Raw genomic sequence first — 20,294 nt, 5'->3', positions numbered from 1 at the left:
AAACTGAAAAGACAGCTGCCAAAGCAGACTGTAACAGGCCGACTTTACATCCTCTCAGTCTGATGGTCAACAGAAAGGGAATAATCTTCACCAGGAAGAAAGCACCAAAGACCTTTCAGGACCTACCTTCCTCCTGATGAGTTCTTTACAACATCATGGTACAGGCCCTTCAGCCCACAAAGTTATCAATCTATGTAAACCAACTCCACAACAATCTAACCCTTCCCTCCCTCACATCCATATGCCCACGGGCTTTGAATGTGTTCCCCCCCAACCCCCCCGACCCCAGCCGGGCAATGTATTCTCGACACCCACCACTCTCTGTATGAATAAAACACCTCCTCTAACATCTCCCTTAAACTCTCAGCCTTCGTTGTTCCAAAGATAAAAGCCCCAGCTCTGGTAACCTTGCTTCATAAGACATGTTCAAGGCAACATCTTGGTAAATCTGCTCTGCCCCACCCCACCCCCCCCACCCTCTGTCAGGTATTTACATCCTTCCTGTAATGAGGCAACAAGAACTGAACACAAGTGTGGTCTAACCAGAGTTTTATAGAGCTGCAACATTACCTCATGGCTCTTGAAATCTGTCCCTTGACTAATGAACGTTAGTACACCATACCCCTTGTTAACCACCTTATCAACCAGGGACCTGGACACCCAAGGTCCCTCTGTTCTTCCACATTGTTAAAAATAAGTTATTCATAGCTGCCTTCAAGTTCAACCTTCCAAAATGCATTCACCACACTTATCCAGAGTGAACTCAATCTGTCACATCTCCGCCCAACTCTACATCCTGTCTCTATCCTGTTGCAAGTTACCACAACCTTCAACATCACCTTCAACCTTCATGACCCACCGCTCTACTTCTTCATCCAGGTCATTCACAAAGAGTAAGGGTCCCAGAACTGATCCCTGCTGAATGCCACTGGTCACCGACCTCCAGGCAGAATATGTTCCATCTACCACTGCCATCTGCAGGCAAGCCAATCATGAACCCATGTCATCAAGGTGATCTACAGATGGTCCACACACTGTGGCATCAGGTGCCTCCTGGTCATATCCATCCTGTACAATTGGAGTATCACTCCCAACACACGTTGTCCTGCAGACGATTGTGGCGGAGAGGAGACGGTCGCCTACCTCTTTACAGACTGTGGATTTAGTGAGAGTGTGTGAAGAAGAATGCCAAGGGATTATCCTCAGCAACAGTGTGATTTTCAGGTTATTCCCAGGTTGCACGTAGACAGATATCCAGAGCTGCTGGAAGGCCATCAAGAAATCACTCTTTGGTCTGCTCGAAACCTGTTGGTCTAGGACCAGGCATTGAGGGGCTGAGACAGCAGGAAAGCCTGGGTCTTTCACCCCAGGAGTCCATGAGTGGTAATGGTGCTAAATACAATGAAAATCTACATAACACTATGGGGTTATGACTACAGGGTGGAAAGATGCAAGGACATACAAGACTTGAGTAAGTGAAGGGTTTTGTACGATGTAATCATTGTATATATTTTTATTATGAATAAAGTTAATTTTTGAAATAAAAGTGGAGTATTTCTGATAGGGAGGGGGTAGGTGGTATGAAAAGAGTTGCTTGTTCATGATAGAATTGAGCTAGTGAGCGGTTGTTAGAGCTGCATTCATCCATACAAATGGATAGGATTCCATCCCAATCCCAGACATGTGGGAATGTGCATTGCCATTTATAAGCCATGTCATGGCCAGCAGGAAGGGAGTATGATACAGCCTTTAGTGAAACTGGAGGTGTGTGGGATCCTATCTCTGGTGACACCAAGAGTGTGATAGCATCTCTGGGGAAACTGGGAGTGGGATCCCATCTCTGGTAACGCTGAGAGTGGGATCCTGTCTATGGTGGAACCTGGAGAGGAACCTGTCTCGAGTGAAAATGGGAGTGTGTGGAATCCTGTATCTGGAGAAACCAAGAGTGGGTGGGGGATTTAAAACAGTGACATTTAAAGATTCCAAATTGGATGCAAGAAGATACAAAATAGGTGAATTCAGTTTGCCCCTTGAGCTATCATGTACCACAGAGCTAATATCCCACATAATCCTGATCATTCTTGCTTTCTTCCATATGCAGAAATCTGTTGACACAAGCAACAGCTCTACATTTCAGGCCAGGTACAAATCCTTCATGGCATTGAGACCCCAGCACAAATTTATTTACCAACACATCAATGCTGATATGTAACTCTGCTCGATGTACAGCAGGATATTTTCCACAACACAGAATTAAAGCTGTGTCCTTCTTCATAATCCTTTGCATTGCTTATTCATGTTTGTAATTAAGTCAGGGAGTTGTGGTTATATCCAGTCCACTGGGCCCCTCAAGTCTCTGAGCACATGTACATCATCTCATTTCAAAAGAACATCTTTTGTGCAGGCGAAACAGAACCCGAACGTAAGCTAGGAAATCCTTTCATTTGATTTCAAGCCAATCCCATTCATGGAAATGTCGAAGCATATCAGCTTTTCTCATCCTCAATGAAATCCGTTTCAGGGAGACTGCAGTATCTAAAAACACTATTCTTTAGAGGGCTCTAATAACGGGGAAGGACTTAGTATCTACGACAATCTTCATAACACACACATGCTCACATTGACACACGAACACACACACCACATACACTCACATGCACATACAGATGCTCACATTGACACACATATAAACACGCACACAAGTACACACACACACACACACAAATGTGTGCACTCACATTGACACACAGGCACTGTACCCATGCATCTACACATGCATATGCACACATATTGACACAAATTCACATCTACATACACATCAACATGCTCCCAGATACACATATATTTTGGTATGTGCATGTATACACACTTCAACAGCAATACACGATACATATGCACATGCATACACTCACATCGACACACACTCACACCACATCAACATGCACATAGACACATGTACAAATCAGAAATGCACATACGTGGACATACATCAACAGACAGACAACCCACACATCAATACACATAACACGAGTTTACATACTTACATGCACACACCCTCACATCAACACATACGTACACACACATTGACACGCACTCATGTTGGCACACACGCAAACATTCAGAGACACACACATGCACGCATACACTTTCAGTGACACACACGAAAAAAAGTATCAGAAAACGGAAAATATTGCTTCAGAGAACATTTGCAGAAGGGGATCAATTAGAATATAACTAGACCTATATTCTTCTTTTAATGGAAAGTCCTCCACAACAGATTCCACTTTATAATGAACATCATTGCATGCATTTTTCTTCTCCTGACAATTGCCAAATCAATATTGTATCGAGCCAAATGAATGAATGGCTGGTTTTCAGGTTAAAGGCACCATATACCACATGCACTAGCAGGGCAGTGTGCTTAGAGAGCAGCTTATAACACTATGTTTCAGCCTTATATATTGGATAAAGTATAGAGAGGGTCAATGTGTCCTACAGAATACAGTGGGGTTTGGGCTGTTTTGTGCTGGTTCTTCAAGCAGAAGTGCACAGGACATCAAGTTGGTTGAGCCAATCAAAGCAGGTCAGGCTTGGACATAGATCTGAGTACTCCTTGTTGTCACCCATGTCCTACTACACTGGGCTCTGGAACTCCAAACTATGACAACAGTGGAGGAGTGGGAAGAGAAAGGGAGGCAGCTCACTGCATCAATTTGTTGCTTTTTAGCCAGGTAAAAGAACAAGGGGAGATCTGAATGCACAGTTCAAAATTGACTGCAATGTGCTCAAATACCTCCCAAGGTCAACCAACTGCAATCAGGCTGAAAGGCCATGCTTTCCACAGCAATTAACCACCAAGTTACACCTTCCATGAGAAATCCATGGAGTTCATGGTCACATGGTCTGGCAACATCCACAACGTTCACGGACAGGATCTTTCCATGTGGCCACAGGTTAACACTCTAGTGGCTGACACTTGGGGCTCACCGTGGAACAAGAGAGGCCACAGACACATCGTTCATGGAGAACTGACCTCACCTGTGATCATCTCCCAGATATCCACCAGCCACTCCCAGATATCCCCCATCCACCTCACAGATATCCCTCATCCACCTTCCAGATATCCCTCCTCCCTCCCAGATATCCATGTCCCTCCCATATATCCCTCATCCACCTCCCAGATATCCCTCATCTCCCTCCCAGATATCCCTCATCCATCTTCCAGATATCTCTCATCTCCCTCCCAAATACCTCTCATCTCTCTTCCAGATAACCCTCATCCACCTCCCAGATATCCCCCAGCCACCGTCCAGATATTGCGTGCAGTTTTGGTAATTTTGAAAATTTTATTTACATTTTTTCTATAATGTAATCATAGCCAAATGTAAAATACAGTGGTCAAATAATAGTAGAGTCCATTATACATGATGGTATAAAACCCCAGCTCCCAACCTCCTCCCCCACTTAACAAAACCCCAAGAAGACAAAGCATAGAAAAGAAGAGATAAGAGAAAGTAAGAAAAGGAAGAATAGAAACCTGGTTGCCAGAGAACACCTCTCACTACTCGACTCTGACCATTTGTATCTTGTAGTACTTCCAAAGAGGCTAATTAGGTTGGAAATTTAGGGAAAACATCAATAAATTAATTCCTGCAAATTGTAAATACGGGTGTCAAATTTTCAAACAAAAATCATATTTATTTCTCAGGTTATAAGTAATCTTCTCAAGAGGAACACAGCTATGCATTTCTACATTCCATCACTCCATACCTAGGTGGGTGTCCAATTTCCATGTTTCTGCTATTCATTTTCTGGTAGCTACCAAGGCAATCTTTACAAATTCATTTATATATTTTCAATTTTGGTCTTGTCCCTTCAATATTACCTAATACAAATAACATTGGATTTTGTGGGAATTTAATTCCTATAACCTGTTCCAAAAAAAAAATTGCCAAATTTATCCAAATGGTCTCGCTTTAGGGCAGGAACAAGTAGAATGTAAAATAGTAATTATCTCCTGGACACATCTAAAACACTGGTCTGATTTCAAACTATTTAACTTCTGTGGTGAGATATAATTGATGTAAAAATTTACACTGAACTTTTATAGTGTTTGTCATACTATCAATGTAACTCTGACCAATTTTGTACATCAATGTTAATATTTAAACCTGTTTCCCATCACTGTATGAACCTATGTATCCCCTGATTGGGAATCCCATTCTGCAATAGAGTATACATAACTGAGTTAAATGTCTTCATGTCTATTGCGAATCAACATTTGCACATCACCACATTTCGGTAATAACATTGTTGTACCCAATGTATCTCTTAAATAAGCCCTTAATTGATAATAATAATAAAAAAGTGTATTATTTTAAATCCCATATTTATTTTTATTTATTTTATTCAAATGACATCATTTTTTTCCTTCATAACAATCTTCTATATATCTAATTCCTTTCAGAGGCCAAGTGTTTAAAAATTGAGGTTGATTTTGTATCAAAGGCAGGACAATCCCCCTTATCCCAATTTCATTGTTTACCTTATTCTAGATAATAATCAAATGTTTCAACAAAGGTGCTTTCTTCTCCCCAGATATTAATTTTGATTCCCATTCATATATAAAGTATTCTGATATTCTCTCTCCTATTTCATCTATTTGTATTTTAACCTATGCTCGCTTTTCTCCCTCATCAAAAAATGAAGCAAGAAACTCATTTGATCTGCCTTATAATAATTTTTTAAATTTGGTAATTGTAAACCTCTTAACTCAAACTTCCATGTCATTTTATCCAAAGAAACTCTCAACATCATACCCTTCCAAAGAAATTATTTAATGTTTGAAAAAAAAACTTTTGTGGTAATATTATTGCCAATGTTTGAAATAAGTATTGTTCTCCAGGAAATATATTCATTTTAACACAATTGACCCTACCCAATAATGTTATTGGGAGTATCTTCCATTTGTTCAAATCTTCTCCAATTTTCTCAAGGTAAATAATTCAATTTATATAATTTTTAAAATTTATTATTTACTCATATCCCTTAATATTTTATTCCATTTTCCAGCCATTTACATTGGGTATCTTCTTGGCACTGAGTGTAGTTCCCCTATAGTAAGGGACATTATTTCATTTTTGAAATTAAAATCAGTTCTGCACATGGTTCTATCACAAAAATAAATAGAGCAGGTGATAATGGAGATCCTTGTCTACTGGATCTAGCTAACTTTAGCCTTAGGCTCTAACCCAATTTGCAAATAGCTGCCTCATCCCAAATCTTTCAAACACCTTAAACAAAAAATCCCATTTTAATCTATCAAACACTTTTTCTGCATCTAAAGCCACTGCCACACTTAGATCTCCCCTTTTGTGCATAATGTATTATACTAAGTCATCTCGTTACATTGTCCACAGATTGTCTCTTTTTTACAAACCCAGTTTGATCCATAGAATTTCATCAATGTATTAGCTAAAATTTTTGCAGTTATCTTATCATTTACATTTAATAATGGAATAGGTCTATATAATGATGGTTTTAAAGGGGCTCTGTCTTTTTTTGGTATTACCGTTACTATTGCAGTAGAAAAAAATTCTGGAAGAGTGTGTACCACAGCCTGATCATACAGTCCATAAAAGGAGAAATCAGCAAATCTTTAAATTCTTTATAAAATTCAGAATTGAACCATCTTCTCCCTGAGATTTATAACTTTGTAATGATCTCAATGTTTCCCTCACTTCCATTGGGTGCATGGGGCATCCAGTTCCGCTTGCTCTTGTAAAGTTAACCTTGGTAGTTTTATTTGTGATGAAAAGTATTCTATATTATTATCGTCTCTCTGCGACTCTTGATTTATATAACTTCAAATAAAATTACTTAAAAGCTTCATTGATTTCTTGAGGTTTATATCAGTGGTTCTCAACCCTTTTCCACTCTCATACCATTTTAAGTATTCCCTATGCCATAGGTGCTCTGTGATTAGTAAGGGATTGCTTCAGGTGGTATGTGGGTGGAAAGAAAAAGTTTGAAAACCACTGTTTTAATCATCCTTCATTGAGGTTTCCTAACCTCAAAGGAAATTGGGCAATGACAATTTTTCTCAAGCCAAATATTTCAGTAACAATTGGTCTAGAGCAGTGATTCTCAACTGTCCCTTCCCACCCACATATCACCTTAAGCAATCCTTACTAATCACAGAGTACTTATGGCAGAAGGATTACTTAAAGTGGTATGTGAGTGGAAAGAAAAAGGTTGACAACCACTGGTTTATAGGTAGTTGCATTTGACTCTAATTTAATTGCATTAAACATTCTTGAAACTTGTTCAGTTTTCAACTAGGGCCTGTCAGCTAACTCATATTATTTCTGTTTAGATTGCATTATTGCTTTCTCCGTTCTATATATTTGTAATGTATTATACTGCAGTTTCTTACTTATGTCTTCTACTTTTTTCACCAGAGGTCTGTCTTTGCAGATTTTTTTCTAAACATGTTATCTCTTTTTCCAATTGGTCTATTTCTTTCATGTAGTCCTTAATTTTAGAAATATAGCTTATAATTTGGCCTATTAAATATGCTTTCATTACATTCCATAAAATGAATTTATTATTAACTGAAGTAGAATTAGTCTCAAGAGAAATTTGAATTTGCCTTCTGACAAAAATCACAAAAATCTGGCCTTTTTAATAACTTTGAATTAAATCTCCATCTATAAATTGATCCTTTATCAAACATTGTAACTGTCATGAATAAAAGTGAATGACCCAATAAAATTCTTGCTTCATAATCATCTTGATTAATTCTATCTTTATGATGTGCCGATATTAAAAAATACATCTATCCTTAAATAAGAATTGTGTCTATTTGAATAAAAAGAATAATCTCTCTCTCCATATATTCATTCAATTCAGGTACTTCATTAATGTCAAGGTGGCTTTCGTGGCCTTTGTCCTTGTTACTGCTCTAGTTGATCTATCTAAAACTGGATCTAATCAAAAATTGAAACCCCCAGCTATTAAATTATTCTGATGTGCTCCTGCCAGATTAAAAACTGTTTCTTGTATATATTTTTTTTGTCATCCACATTCGCCGCATATATATTCAGAATTTTGAAAACAATTGACAATGTACTATAACATTTCTTCCTGTAGAGTCAATCACTATGTTTTATATTGTCACTGGAAAAGTCTTCTTTATCGTGATTGCCACTCTCCTTGCTTCTGAATTAAATAAAGCTGTGACATATCCCACCCAGTCTCCTTTCAATTTCTGATGTTCTGTTTCAATTTAGTGAACCTCTTGTAAAAAAAGCTACATCTACTGTTATTTTTTTAAATGTATGTTCGTAGTCTTTTCCTCTTCACACATCTGTTTAACGCATTATCATTAAAACTTAAAAAGCTCAATATATTCCTCATTGATATTTAATTTAGTCCAAATCCAGCGACATTTCCCCTTCACCTCTCTCCTTGTACTTCCTCACCAATTCAGGTATTTATTATCTACCGTGTGCTTCACTGTATTAAATTATTTCCTTCTCTTCAACAATTCTAGACTTATATCAGGATAGAAAAATATCTTGGTTCCATGAAAATTCCAATGCACCTTGTCTCTCTTTGGCCCCTTGTGCTGCTAAAGCCAATATTTTATCTCTGTCTTGATAACAAAGACATTTTATCAGTATCGACTTTGGTTTCTGATCTTGTGGAGGCCGAGGTCTCAAAGCTTTACAGGCCCTTTCAATTTCAATAATATCTTCAAATTTATCTGGTTGCAGGACCTCTTGGATCCATCACTGGAAAAATCATCACCTTCTTTAAGACCTACAATTTTAATATTTCTTCTTCTACTAAAGTGCTCTAATAAATCAATTATTCCCCAAAGTTGCTTCTTTTCGATGATCCATTCATCAGTTTCATTCTCCATTTTCACCATTCTGATCTGTACCTCCACCATACCATCCTCCACTTTTTTAACTCTTTCATCCACATTGTCCAATTGATTTTGCAATTTATGTATTTTTTCGTCCATTGATCTGAATTTGTCATGTCTGTTCTCATCTATCTCAGTTCTTTTCATAACTGAGTATTTGTGCAACCTGTAGCATTTTAAGTTTCCTACCTTTATCTTTGGAAACTTTTATCTGCTTTACTTCCTTTTCATCTCTGGCCTGTGAATCAGATTAAAAAAATCTCTTCTTGTTCTTGGAGTAACAATTGGTATGTATTTGAGCCAGCATAAATGCTGCTAGCTCCAGCGACATCTTGGAGCTCTTTTGGTCTGCGCATGCACATCTTCCCACGCATGTGCAGTTCGGAACCATCCTCTTTGACACCATCACCCTGAAGAAGCGGCTGTGGAGCATCGGACAGCCCCCTGTAGAGGCCCGACTCATCTGGGGATGACCTCACCTTAATTCCCAGATCCATTGAAAAGGTAGGCCTTGTTTCTTTATCTTGTCATTGTTCTATCTGTGTTCCCGATGGGCTGGTGACGGTCTTCCCTCTTTTAGGCGACATGCTTAGATCATTATAAAGTAATTCTTCAGCAGTTTTTAACAGGTTTGGTTAAATGTACTTTGCTCATTTTTAGGAGGGCCAGATTTTCACTTCCTGACTCTACCACATCAGGAACTGAGTTATGGGAAGAGTTAAACTGGTTAGGACTTTATTCACTGGAGTATGGAAGAATGAGGGGAGTTTTGATAGAGGTCTACAAAATCATGATGGATATAGATAGTGTAAATGCAAGTAGGATTTTTACACTGAGGGTAGGCAAGATACAAATCAGAGGACATGGGTTAAAGGTGACAAGTTTAGGGGAACATTAGGGGGAATTTCTTCACACAGAGAGTAGTGGGAGTGTGAAACAAGCTGCCAGCTGAAGTGTGAATGCAGGCTCAATTTTAGCATTTAAGAAAGATTTGGACAGGTACAAGGATGGGAGGGGTATGGAGGGCTATGAACTGGGTACAGACCGTTAGACTAAGCAGAATAATAGTTTGGCACAGATTAGAAGGACTGAAGGGCCTGTTTTTGTGCTGTATGTTCTATTTCCCCCTGTAATGGGATAGGTGGTCACTCCCAGATGGTGGTCACTTTCCCTAATGTCAGTATTCTCCTGAGGGTCACTGCATCTTGTCTCTCCCCTGGCAAGATGATTTTCCAGGCTCATCTTACCTTGAAGCATTTTGGATGGAGAATTTTAAAAATAGAAATAGGCAATGAATCAGGCTTTCTGCGTGAGGGATGGGTTTGAGGGCATCTCATGTATTTTGCAGCTGTTCAATTATCCACCACTTCTTTCCAGCCCTCTATAACGCTCAGCTTTGATGTACATGCAGAGCAGGTGGTGCATCACGTCCTGGGATTTGTGAGTTTGTTGGCTTCACATCAGCCACTGAGCACATGTGCCTGTCACAACTCCCAACATTAACCCTGACCTTCCCTCTCAGCAGAGAACCACTGCTTGTTGGGTGTGATGAGATGAACCTCCTCATGGGTTTCTGGGCATGTCCATGGAGCAAGCGCACAATGACAGAGATTGCCAGTAGTGTCACTGCCTGAAGGCAAGGGCGCATGGGTCAAGGACTGCACCCTGGCTCCTCATACCAATTCACTTGTGACTAGAACAGGTTAGCACGGTTATGCAAACACCAGAACCGCTGTGGAAAATGCCAGCAGTTCTTGATGATGGTTTTGGGATCCAACTTTCATTTTGGGTGGTGATATCTCCTCCCAATACTGATAATTTGAGCCAGGTGGTGGAGATGTTAAAGGTGAGCAACTGGGGAATGGTACAGATGTTAATACTGAGAAACAAGGGCTGGTACAGATGGTATTGCTAAGTAACAGGGGTTGGTGTAAATTGTATTGCTGAGTAACGGGGGTTGGTGCAGATGGTATTGCTGAGTAATGGGGGTTGGTACAGATGGTATTGCTGAGTGACAGGGGTTGGAGCAGATGGTATTGCTGAGTAACATGGGTTGGTGCAGATGGTATTAATGAATAACGGGGGTTGGAGCAGATCGTATTGCCGAGTAAAAGAGGTTGGTACAGATGGTATTGATGAGTAATGGGGTTGGTGCAGATGGTACTGATGAGTAACAGGGGTTGGTGCAGATGGTATTGATGAGTAACGGGGGTTGGTGCAGATGGTATTGATGAGTAACTGGGGATGGTGCAGATGGTATTGATGAGTAACAGGGGTTGGTGCAGATGGTATTGATGAGTAACGGGGTTGGTGCAGATGGTATTGATGAGTAACGGAGGTTGGTGCAGATGGTATTGATGAGTAACTGGGGATGGTGCAGATGGAATTCCTGAGTGACAGGGGTTGGAGCAGATGGTATTGATGAGTAACGTGGGTTGGTGCAGATGGTATTAATGAATAACTGGATTTGGAGCAGATAGTATTGCCGAGTAAAAGGGGTTGGTACAGATGGTATTGCTGAGTAACAGGGGTTGGAGCAGATGGTATTGTTGAGGTACAGGGGTTGGAGCAGATGGTATTGCTGAGTAACGGCGGTTGGTACAGATGGTATTGCTGAGTAACGGGGGTTGGTGCAGATGGTATTGATGAGTAACGGGGGTTGGTGCAGATGGTATTGATGAGTAACAGGGGTTGGTGCAGATGGTATTTCTGAGTAACAGGGGTTGGTGCAGATGGTATTGATGAGTAACGGGGTTTGGTGCAGATGGTATTGATGAGTAACGGGGGTTGGTGCAGATGATATTGATGAGTAACGGGGTTTGGTGCAGATGGTATTGATGAGTAACGGGGTTTGGTGAAGATGGTATTGATGAGTAACGGGGTTGGTGCAGATGGTATTGATGAGTAACGGGGGTTGGTGCAGATGGTATTGATGAGTAACGGGGGTTGGTGCAGATGGTATTGATGAGTAACGGGGGTTGGTGCAGATAGTATAATTGAGTTACTGGGGATGGTGCAGATGGTATTGATGAGTACGGGGGTTGGTGCAGATGGTATTGATGAGTAACGGGGGTTGGTGCAGATGGTATTGATGAGTAACGGGGGTTGGTGCCGATGGTATTGATGAGTAACGGGGGTTGGTGCAGATGGTATTGATGAGTAACGGGGGTTGGTGCAGATGGTATTGATAAGTAACGGGGGTTGCTGCAGATGGTATTGATGAGTAACGGGGGTTGGTGCGGATGGTATTGATGAGTAACGGGGGTTGGTGAGGATAGTATTGATGAGTAACGGGGTTGGTGCGGATGGTACTGATGAGTAACGGGGTTGGTGCAGATGGTATTGATGAGTAACGGGGGTTGGTGCAGATGGTGTTGATGAGTAACGGGGGTTGGTGCAGATGGTATTGATGAGCAACGGGGGTTGGTGCAGATGGTATTGATGAGTAACGGGGGTTGGTGCCGATGGTATTGATGAGTAACGGGGGTTGGTGCAGATGGTATTGAAGAGTAACGGAGGTTGGTGCAGATGGTATTGATGAGTAACGGGGGTTGGTGCAGATGGTATTGATGAGTAACAGGGGTTGGTGCAGATGATATTGATGAGTAATGGGGGTGGAGCAGATGGTATTGATGAGTAATGGGGTTGGTGCAGATGGTACTGATGAGTAACAGGGGTTGGTGCAGATGGTATTGATGAGTAACGGGGGTTGGTGCAGATGGTATTGATGAGTAACTGGGGATGGTGCAGATGGTATTGATGAGTAACTGGGGATGGTGCAGATGGTATTGATGAGTAACAGGGGTTGGTGCAGATGGTATTGATGAGTAACGGGGTTGGTGCAGATGGTATTGATGAGTAACGGAGGTTGGTGCAGATGGTATTGATGAGTAACTGGGGATGGTGCAGATGGAATTCCTGAGTGACAGGGGTTGGAGCAGATGGTATTGATGAGTAACGTGGGTTGGTGCAGATGGTATTAATGAATAACAGGATTTGGAGCAGATAGTATTGCCGAGTAAAAGGGGTTGGTACAGATGGTATTGCTGAGTAACAGGGGTTGGAGCAGATGGTATTGTTGAGGTACAGGGGTTGGAGCAGATGGTATTGCTGAGTAACGGCGGTTGGTACAGATGGTATTGCTGAGTAACGGGGTTGGTGCAGATGGTATTGATGAGTAACGGGGGTTGGTGCAGATGGTATTGATGAGTAACAGGGGTTGGTGCAGATGGTATTTCTGAGTAACAGGGGTTGGTGCAGATGGTATTGATGAGTAACGGGGTTTGGTGCAGATGGTATTGATGAGTAACGGGGGTTGGTGCAGATGATATTGATGAGTAACGGGGTTTGGTGCAGATGGTATTGATGAGTAACGGGGTTTGGTGCAGATGGTATTGATGAGTAACGGGGTTGGTGCAGATGGTATTGAAGAGTAACGGGGGTTGGTGCAGATGGTATTGATGAGTAACGGGGGTTGGTGCAGATGGTATTGATGAGTAACGGGGGTTGGTGCAGATAGTATAATTGAGTTACTGGGGATGGTGCAGATGGTATTGATGAGTAACGGGGGTTGGTGCAGATGGTATTGATGAGTAACGGGGGTTGGTGCAGATGGTATTGATGAGTAACGGGGGTTGGTGCAGATGGTTTTGATGAGTAACGGGGGTTGGTGCCGATGGTATTGATGAGTAACGGGGGTTGGTGCAGATGGTATTGATGAGTAACGGGGGTTGGTGCAGATGGTATTGATGAGTAACGGGGGTTGGTGCAGATGGTATTGATGAGTAACGGGGGTTGCTGCAGATGGTATTGATGAGTAACGGGGGTTGGTGCGGATGGTATTGATGAGTAACGGGGGTTGGTGCGGATGGTATTGATGAGTAACGGGGGTTGGTGCGGATGGTACTGATGAGTAACGGGGTTGGTGCAGATGGTATTGATGAGTAACGGGGGTTGGTGCAGATGGTGTTGATGAGTAACGGGGGTTGGTGCAGATGGTATTGATGAGCAACGGGGGTTGGTGCAGATGGTATTGATGAGTAACGGGGGTTGGTGCCGATGGTATTGATGAGTAACGGGGGTTGGTGCAGATGGTATTGAAGAGTAACGGAGGTTGGTGCAGATGGTATTGATGAGTAACGGGGGTTGGTGCAGATGGTATTGATGAGTAACAGGGGTTGGTGCAGATGATATTGATGAGTAATGGGGTGGAGCAGATGGTATTGATGAGTAACGGGGGTTGGTGCAGATGGTATTGATGAGTAACAGAGGTTGGTGCAGATGGTATTGATGAGTAACGGGGGTTGGTGCAGATGGTATTGATGAGTAACGTGCGTTGGTGCAGATGGTATTGATGAGTAACGGGGGTTGGTGCAGATGCTATTGATGAGTAACGGGGTTTGGTGCAGATGGTATTGATGAGTAACGGGGGTTGGTGCAGATGGTATTGATGAGTAACGGGGGTTGGTGCAGATGGTATTGATGAGTAATGGGGGTTGGTGCAGATGGTATTGATGAGTAACGGGGTTTGGTGCAGAAGGTATTGATGAGTAACGGGGGTTGGTGCAGATGGTATTGATGAGTAACGGGGTTTGGTGCAGATGGTATTGATGAGTAACGGGGTGTGGTGCAGATGGTATTGATGAGTAACGGGGGTTAGTGCAGATGGTACTGATGAGTAACGGGGGTGGAGCAGATGGTATTGATGAGTAACGGGGGTTGGTGCAGATGGTATTGATGAGTAACGGAGGTTGGTGCAGATGGTATTGATGAGTAACGGGGGTAGGTGCAGATGGTATTGATGAGTAACGGGGTTGGTGCAGTTGGTATTGATGAGTAACGGGGGTTGGTGCAGATGGTATTGATGAGTAACGGGGGTTGGTGCAGATGGTATTGATGAGTAACGGGGGTTGGTGCAGATGGTATTGATGAGTAACGGGGGTTGGTGCAGATGGTATTGATGAGTAACGGGGTTGGTGCAGATGGTATTGATGAGTAATGGGGGTTGGTGCAGATGGTATTGATGAGTAACGGGGGATGGTGCAGATGGTATTGATGAGTAACGGGGGTTGGTGCAGATGGTAATTCTGAGTAACAGGTGTTGGTGCAGATGGTATTGATGAGTAACGGGGTTTGGTGCTGATGGTATTGATGAGTAACGGGGGTTGGTGCAGATGGTATTGATGAGTAACGGGGGTTGGTGCAGATGGTATTGATGAGTAACGGGGGTTGGTGCAGATGGTATTGATGAGTAACGTGGGTTGGTGCAGATGGTATTGATGAGTAACGGGGGTTGGTGCAGATGGTATTGATGAGTAACGGGGTTTGGTGCAGATGGTATTGATGAGTAACGGGGGTTGGTGCAGATGGTATTGATGAGTAACGGGGGTTGGTGCAGATGGTATTGATGAGTAATGGGGGTTGGTGCAGATGGTATTGATGAGTAACGGGGTTTGGTGCAGAAGGTATTGATGAGTAACGGGGGTTGGTGCAGATGGTATTGATGAGTAACGGGGTTTTGTGCAGATGGTATTGATGAGTAACGGGGTGTGGTGCAGATGGTATTGATGAGCAACGGGGGTTAGTGCAGATGGTACTGATGAGTAACGGGGGTGGAGCAGATGGTATTGATGAGTAACGGGGGTTGGTGCAGATGGTATTGATGAGTAACGGAGGTTGGTGCAGATGGTATTGATGAGTAACGGGGGTAGGTGCAGATGGTATTGATGAGTAACGGGGTTGGTGCAGATGGTATTGATGAGTAACGGGGTTGGTGCACATGGTATTGATGAGTAACGGGGGTTGGTGCAGATGGTATTGATGAGTAACGGGGGTTGGTGCAGATGGTATTGATGAGTAACGGGGGTTGGTGCAGATGGTATTGATGAGTAACGGGGTTGGTGCAGATGGTATTGATGAGTAATGGGGGTTGGTGCAGATGGTATTGATGAGTAACGGGGGATGGTGCAGATGGTATTGATGAGTAACGGGGGTTGGTGCAGATGGTAATTCTGAGTAACAGGTGTTGGTGCAGATGGTATTGATGAGTAACGGGGTTTGGTGCTGATGGTATTGATGAGTAACGGGGGTTGGTGCAGATGGTATTGATGAGTAACGGGGGTTGGTGCAGATGGTATTGATGAGTAACGGGGGTTGGTACAGATGGTATTGATGAGTAACGGGGTTTGGTGCAGATGGTATTGATGAGTAACGGGGGTTGGTGCAGATGGTATTGATGAGTAACGGGGGTTGGTGCAGATGGTATTGATGAGTAATGGGGGTTGGTGCAGATGGTATTGATGACTAACGGGGTTTGGTGCAGATGGTATTGATGAGTAACGGGGGTTGGTGCAGATGGTATTGATGAGTAACGGGGGTTGGTGCAGATGGTATTGATGAGTAACGGGGGTTGGTGCAGATGGTATTGATGAGTAACGGGGTTGGTGCAGATGGTATTGATGAGTAATGGGGGTTGGTGCAGATGGTATTGATGAGTAACGGGGGATGGTGCAGATGGTATTGATGAGTAACGGGGGTTGGTGCAGATGGTAATTCTGAGTAACAGGTGTTGGTGCAGATGGTATTGATGAGTAACGGGGTTTGGTACTGATGGTATTGATGAGTAACGGGGGTTGGTGCAGATGGTAATGATGAGTAACGGGGATTGGTGCAGATGGTATTGATGAGTAACGGGGGTTGGTGCAGATGGTATTGATGAGTAACGTGGGTTGGTGCAGATGGTATTGATGAGTAACGGGGGTTGGTGCAGATGGTATTGATGAGTAACGGGGTTTGGTGCAGATGGTATTGATGAGTAACGGGGGTTGGTGCAGATGGTATTGATGAGTAACGGGGGTTGGTGCAGATGGTATTGATGAGTAATGGGGGTTGGTGCAGATGGTATTGATGAGTAACGGGGTTTGGTGCAGAAGGTATTGATGAGTAACGGGGGTTGGTGCAGATGGTATTGATGAGTAACGGGGTTTGGTGCAGATGGTATTGATGAGTAACGGGGTGTGGTGCAGATGGTATTGATGAGTAACGGGGGTTAGTGCAGATGGTACTGATGAGTAACGGGGGTGGAGCAGATGGTATTGATGAGTAACGGGGGTTGGTGCAGATGGTATTGATGAGTAACGGAGGTTGGTGCAGATGGTATTGATGAGTAACGGAGGTTGGTGCAGATGGTATTGATGAGTAACGGGGGTAGGTGCAGATGGTATTGATGAGTAACGGGGTTGGTGCAGATGGTATTGATGAGTAACGGGGTTGGTGCAGATGGTATTGATGAGTAACGGGGGTTGGTGCAGATGGTATTGATGAGTAACGGGGGTTGGTGCAGATGGTATTGATGAGTAACGAGGGTTGGTGCAGATGGTATTGATGAGTAACGGGGGTTGGTGCAGATGGTATTGATGAGTAACGGGGTTGGTGCAGATGGTATTGATGAGTAATGGGGTTGGTGCAGATGGTATTGATGAGTAACGGGGGTTGGTGCAGATGGTATTGATGAGTAACGGGGGTTGGTGCAGATGGTATTGATGAGTAACAGGGGTTGGTGCAGATGGTATTGATGAGTAACATGGGTTGGTGCAGATGGTGTTGATGAGTAACAGGGGTTGGTGCAGATGGTGTTGATGAGTAACGGGGGTTGGTGCAGATGGTATTGATTAGTAACGGGGGTTGGTGCAGATGGTGTTGATGAGTAACGGGGGTTGGTGCAGATGGTATTGATGAGTAACGGGGGTTGGTGCAGATGGTATTGATGAGTAACGGGGGTAGGTGCAGATGGTATTGATGAGTAACGGGGGTTGGTGCAGATGGTATTGATGAGTAACGGGGTTGGTGCATATGGTATTGATGAGTAATGGGGGTTGGTGCAGATGGTATTGATGAGTAACGGGGTTTGGTGCAGATGGTATTGATGAGTAACGGGGGTTGGTGCAGATGGTATTGATGAGTAACGGGGGTTGGTGCAGATGGTATTGATGAGTAACGGGGGTTGGTGCAGATGGTAATGATGAGTAACGGGGTTTGGTGCAGATGGTACTGATGGGTAATGGGAGTTGCTGCAAATGGTATTGATGAGTAACGGGGTTTGGTGCAGATGGTATTGATGACTAACGTGGGTTGGTGCAGATGGTATTGATGAGTAACAGGGGTTAGTGCAGATGATATTGATGAGTAACGGGGTTTGGTGCAGATGGTATTGATGAGTAATGGGGGTTGGTGCAGATGGTATTGATGAGTAACGGGGTTTGGTGCAGATGGTATTGATGAGTAAGAGGGGTTAGTACAGATGGTATTGATGAGTAACGGGGGTTGGTGCAGATGGAATTGATGAGCAACGGAGGTTGGTGCAGATGGTATTGATGAGTAACGGGGGTTGGTGCAGATGGTATTGATGAGTAACGGGGGTTGGTGCAGATGGTATTGATGAGTAACGGGGGTTGGTGCAGATGGTATTGATGAGTAACGGAGGTTGGTGCAGATGGTATTGATGAGTAACGGGGGTTGGTGCAGATGGTATTGATGAGTAACGGGGGTTGGTGCAGATGGCATTGATGAGTAACGGGGGTTGGTGCAGATGGTATTGATGAGTAACGGGGGTTGATGCAAATGGTATTGATGAGTAACGGGGGTTGGTGCAGATGGTATTGATGAGTAACGGGGGTTGGTGCAGATGGTATTGATGAGTAACGGGGTTGGTGCAGATGGTATTGATGAGTAATGGGGGTTGGTGCAGATGGTATTGATGAGTAACGGGGGATGGTGCAGATGGTATTGATGAGTAACGGGGGTTGGTGCAGATGGTAATTCTGAGTAACAGGGGTTGGTGCAGATGGTATTGATGAGTAACGGGGTTTGGTGCTGATGGTATTGATGAGTAACGGGGGTTGGTGCAGATGGTATTGATGAGTAACGGGGGTTGGTGCAGATGGTATTGATGAGTAACGGGGGTTGGTGCAGATGGTATTGATGAGTAACGGGGTTTGGTGCAGATGGTATTGATGAGTAACGGGGGTTGGTGCAGATGGTATTGATGAGTAACGGGGGTTGGTGCAGATGGTATTGATGAGTAATGGGGGTTGGTGCAGATGGTATTGATGACTAACGGGGTTTGGTGCAGATGGTATTGATGAGTAACGGGGGTTGGTGCAGATGGTATTGATGAGTAACGGGGTTTGGTGCAGATGGTATTGATGAGTAACGGGGTGTGGTGCAGATGGTATTGATGAGTAACGGGGGTTAGTGCAGATGGTATTGATGAGTAACGGGGGTGGAGCAGATGGTATTGATGAGTAACGGGGGTTGGTGCAGATGGTATTGATGAGTAACAGAGGTTGGTGCAGATGGTATTGATGAGTAACGGGGGTTGGTGCAGATGGTATTGATGAGTAACGTGGGTTGGTGCAGATGGAATTGATGAGTAACAGGGTTGTTGCAGATGCTATTGATGAGTAACGGGGGTTGGTGCAGATGGTATTGATGAGTAACGGGGGTTGGTGCAGATGGTATTGATGAGTAACGGGGGTTGCTGCAAATGGTATTGATGAGTAACGGGGGTTGGTGCAGATGGTATTGATGAGTAACGGGGGTTGGTGCAGATGGTATTGATGAGTAACGGGGGTTGGTGCAGATGCTATTTCTGAGTAACGGGGGTTGGTGCAGATGGTATTGATGAGTAACGGGGGTTGGTGCAGATGGTATTGATGAGTAACGGGGGTTGGTGCAGATGGTATTGATGAGTAACGGGGGTTGGTGCAGATGGTATTGATGAGTAACGGGGGTTGGTGCAGATGGTGTTGATGAGTAACGGGGGTTGGTGCAGATGGTGTTGATGAGTAACGGGGGTTGGTGCAGATGGTATTGATGAGTAACGGGGGTTGGTGCAGATGGTGTTGATGAGTAACGGGGGTTGGTGCAGATGGTGTTGATGAGTAACGGGGGTTGGTGCAGATGGTATTGATGAGTAACGGGGGTTGGTGCAGATGGTATTGATGAGTAACGGGGGTTGGTGCAGATGGTATTGATGAGTAACGGGGGTTGGTGCAGATGGTATTGATGAGTAACGGGGGTTGGTGCAGATGGTATTGATGAGTAACGGGGTTGTTGCATATGGTATTGATGAGTAATGGGGGTTGGTGCAGATGGTATTGATGAGTAACGGGGTTTGGTGCAGATGGTATTGATGAGTAACGGGGGTTGGTGCAGATGGTATTGATGAGTAACGGGGGTTGGTGCAGATGGTATTGATGAGTAACGGGGGTTGGTGCAGATGGTAATGATGAGTAACGGGGTTTGGTGCAGATGGTACTGATGGGTAATGGGAGTTGCTGCAAATGGTATTGATGAGTAACGG

General features: G+C 43.6%; 1 protein-coding gene across 4 annotated transcripts in view; it reads right to left on the bottom strand.

Annotated features, from left to right (window-relative positions):
- LOC138761594 (receptor tyrosine-protein kinase erbB-4-like) overlaps window positions 1-20,294 on the bottom strand; it is a 910,121-nt gene that overhangs the window by 232,995 nt on the left and 656,832 nt on the right. The window lies entirely within an intron of this gene.

The sequence above is a fragment of the Narcine bancroftii genome, chromosome 4 (genome assembly GCF_036971445.1).
Source record: "Narcine bancroftii isolate sNarBan1 chromosome 4, sNarBan1.hap1, whole genome shotgun sequence".
Taxonomy (NCBI): domain Eukaryota; kingdom Metazoa; phylum Chordata; class Chondrichthyes; order Torpediniformes; family Narcinidae; genus Narcine; species Narcine bancroftii.
The sequence above is the reverse complement of the archived record's forward strand: the minus strand, read 5'-3'. Positions and strand labels throughout refer to the sequence as shown.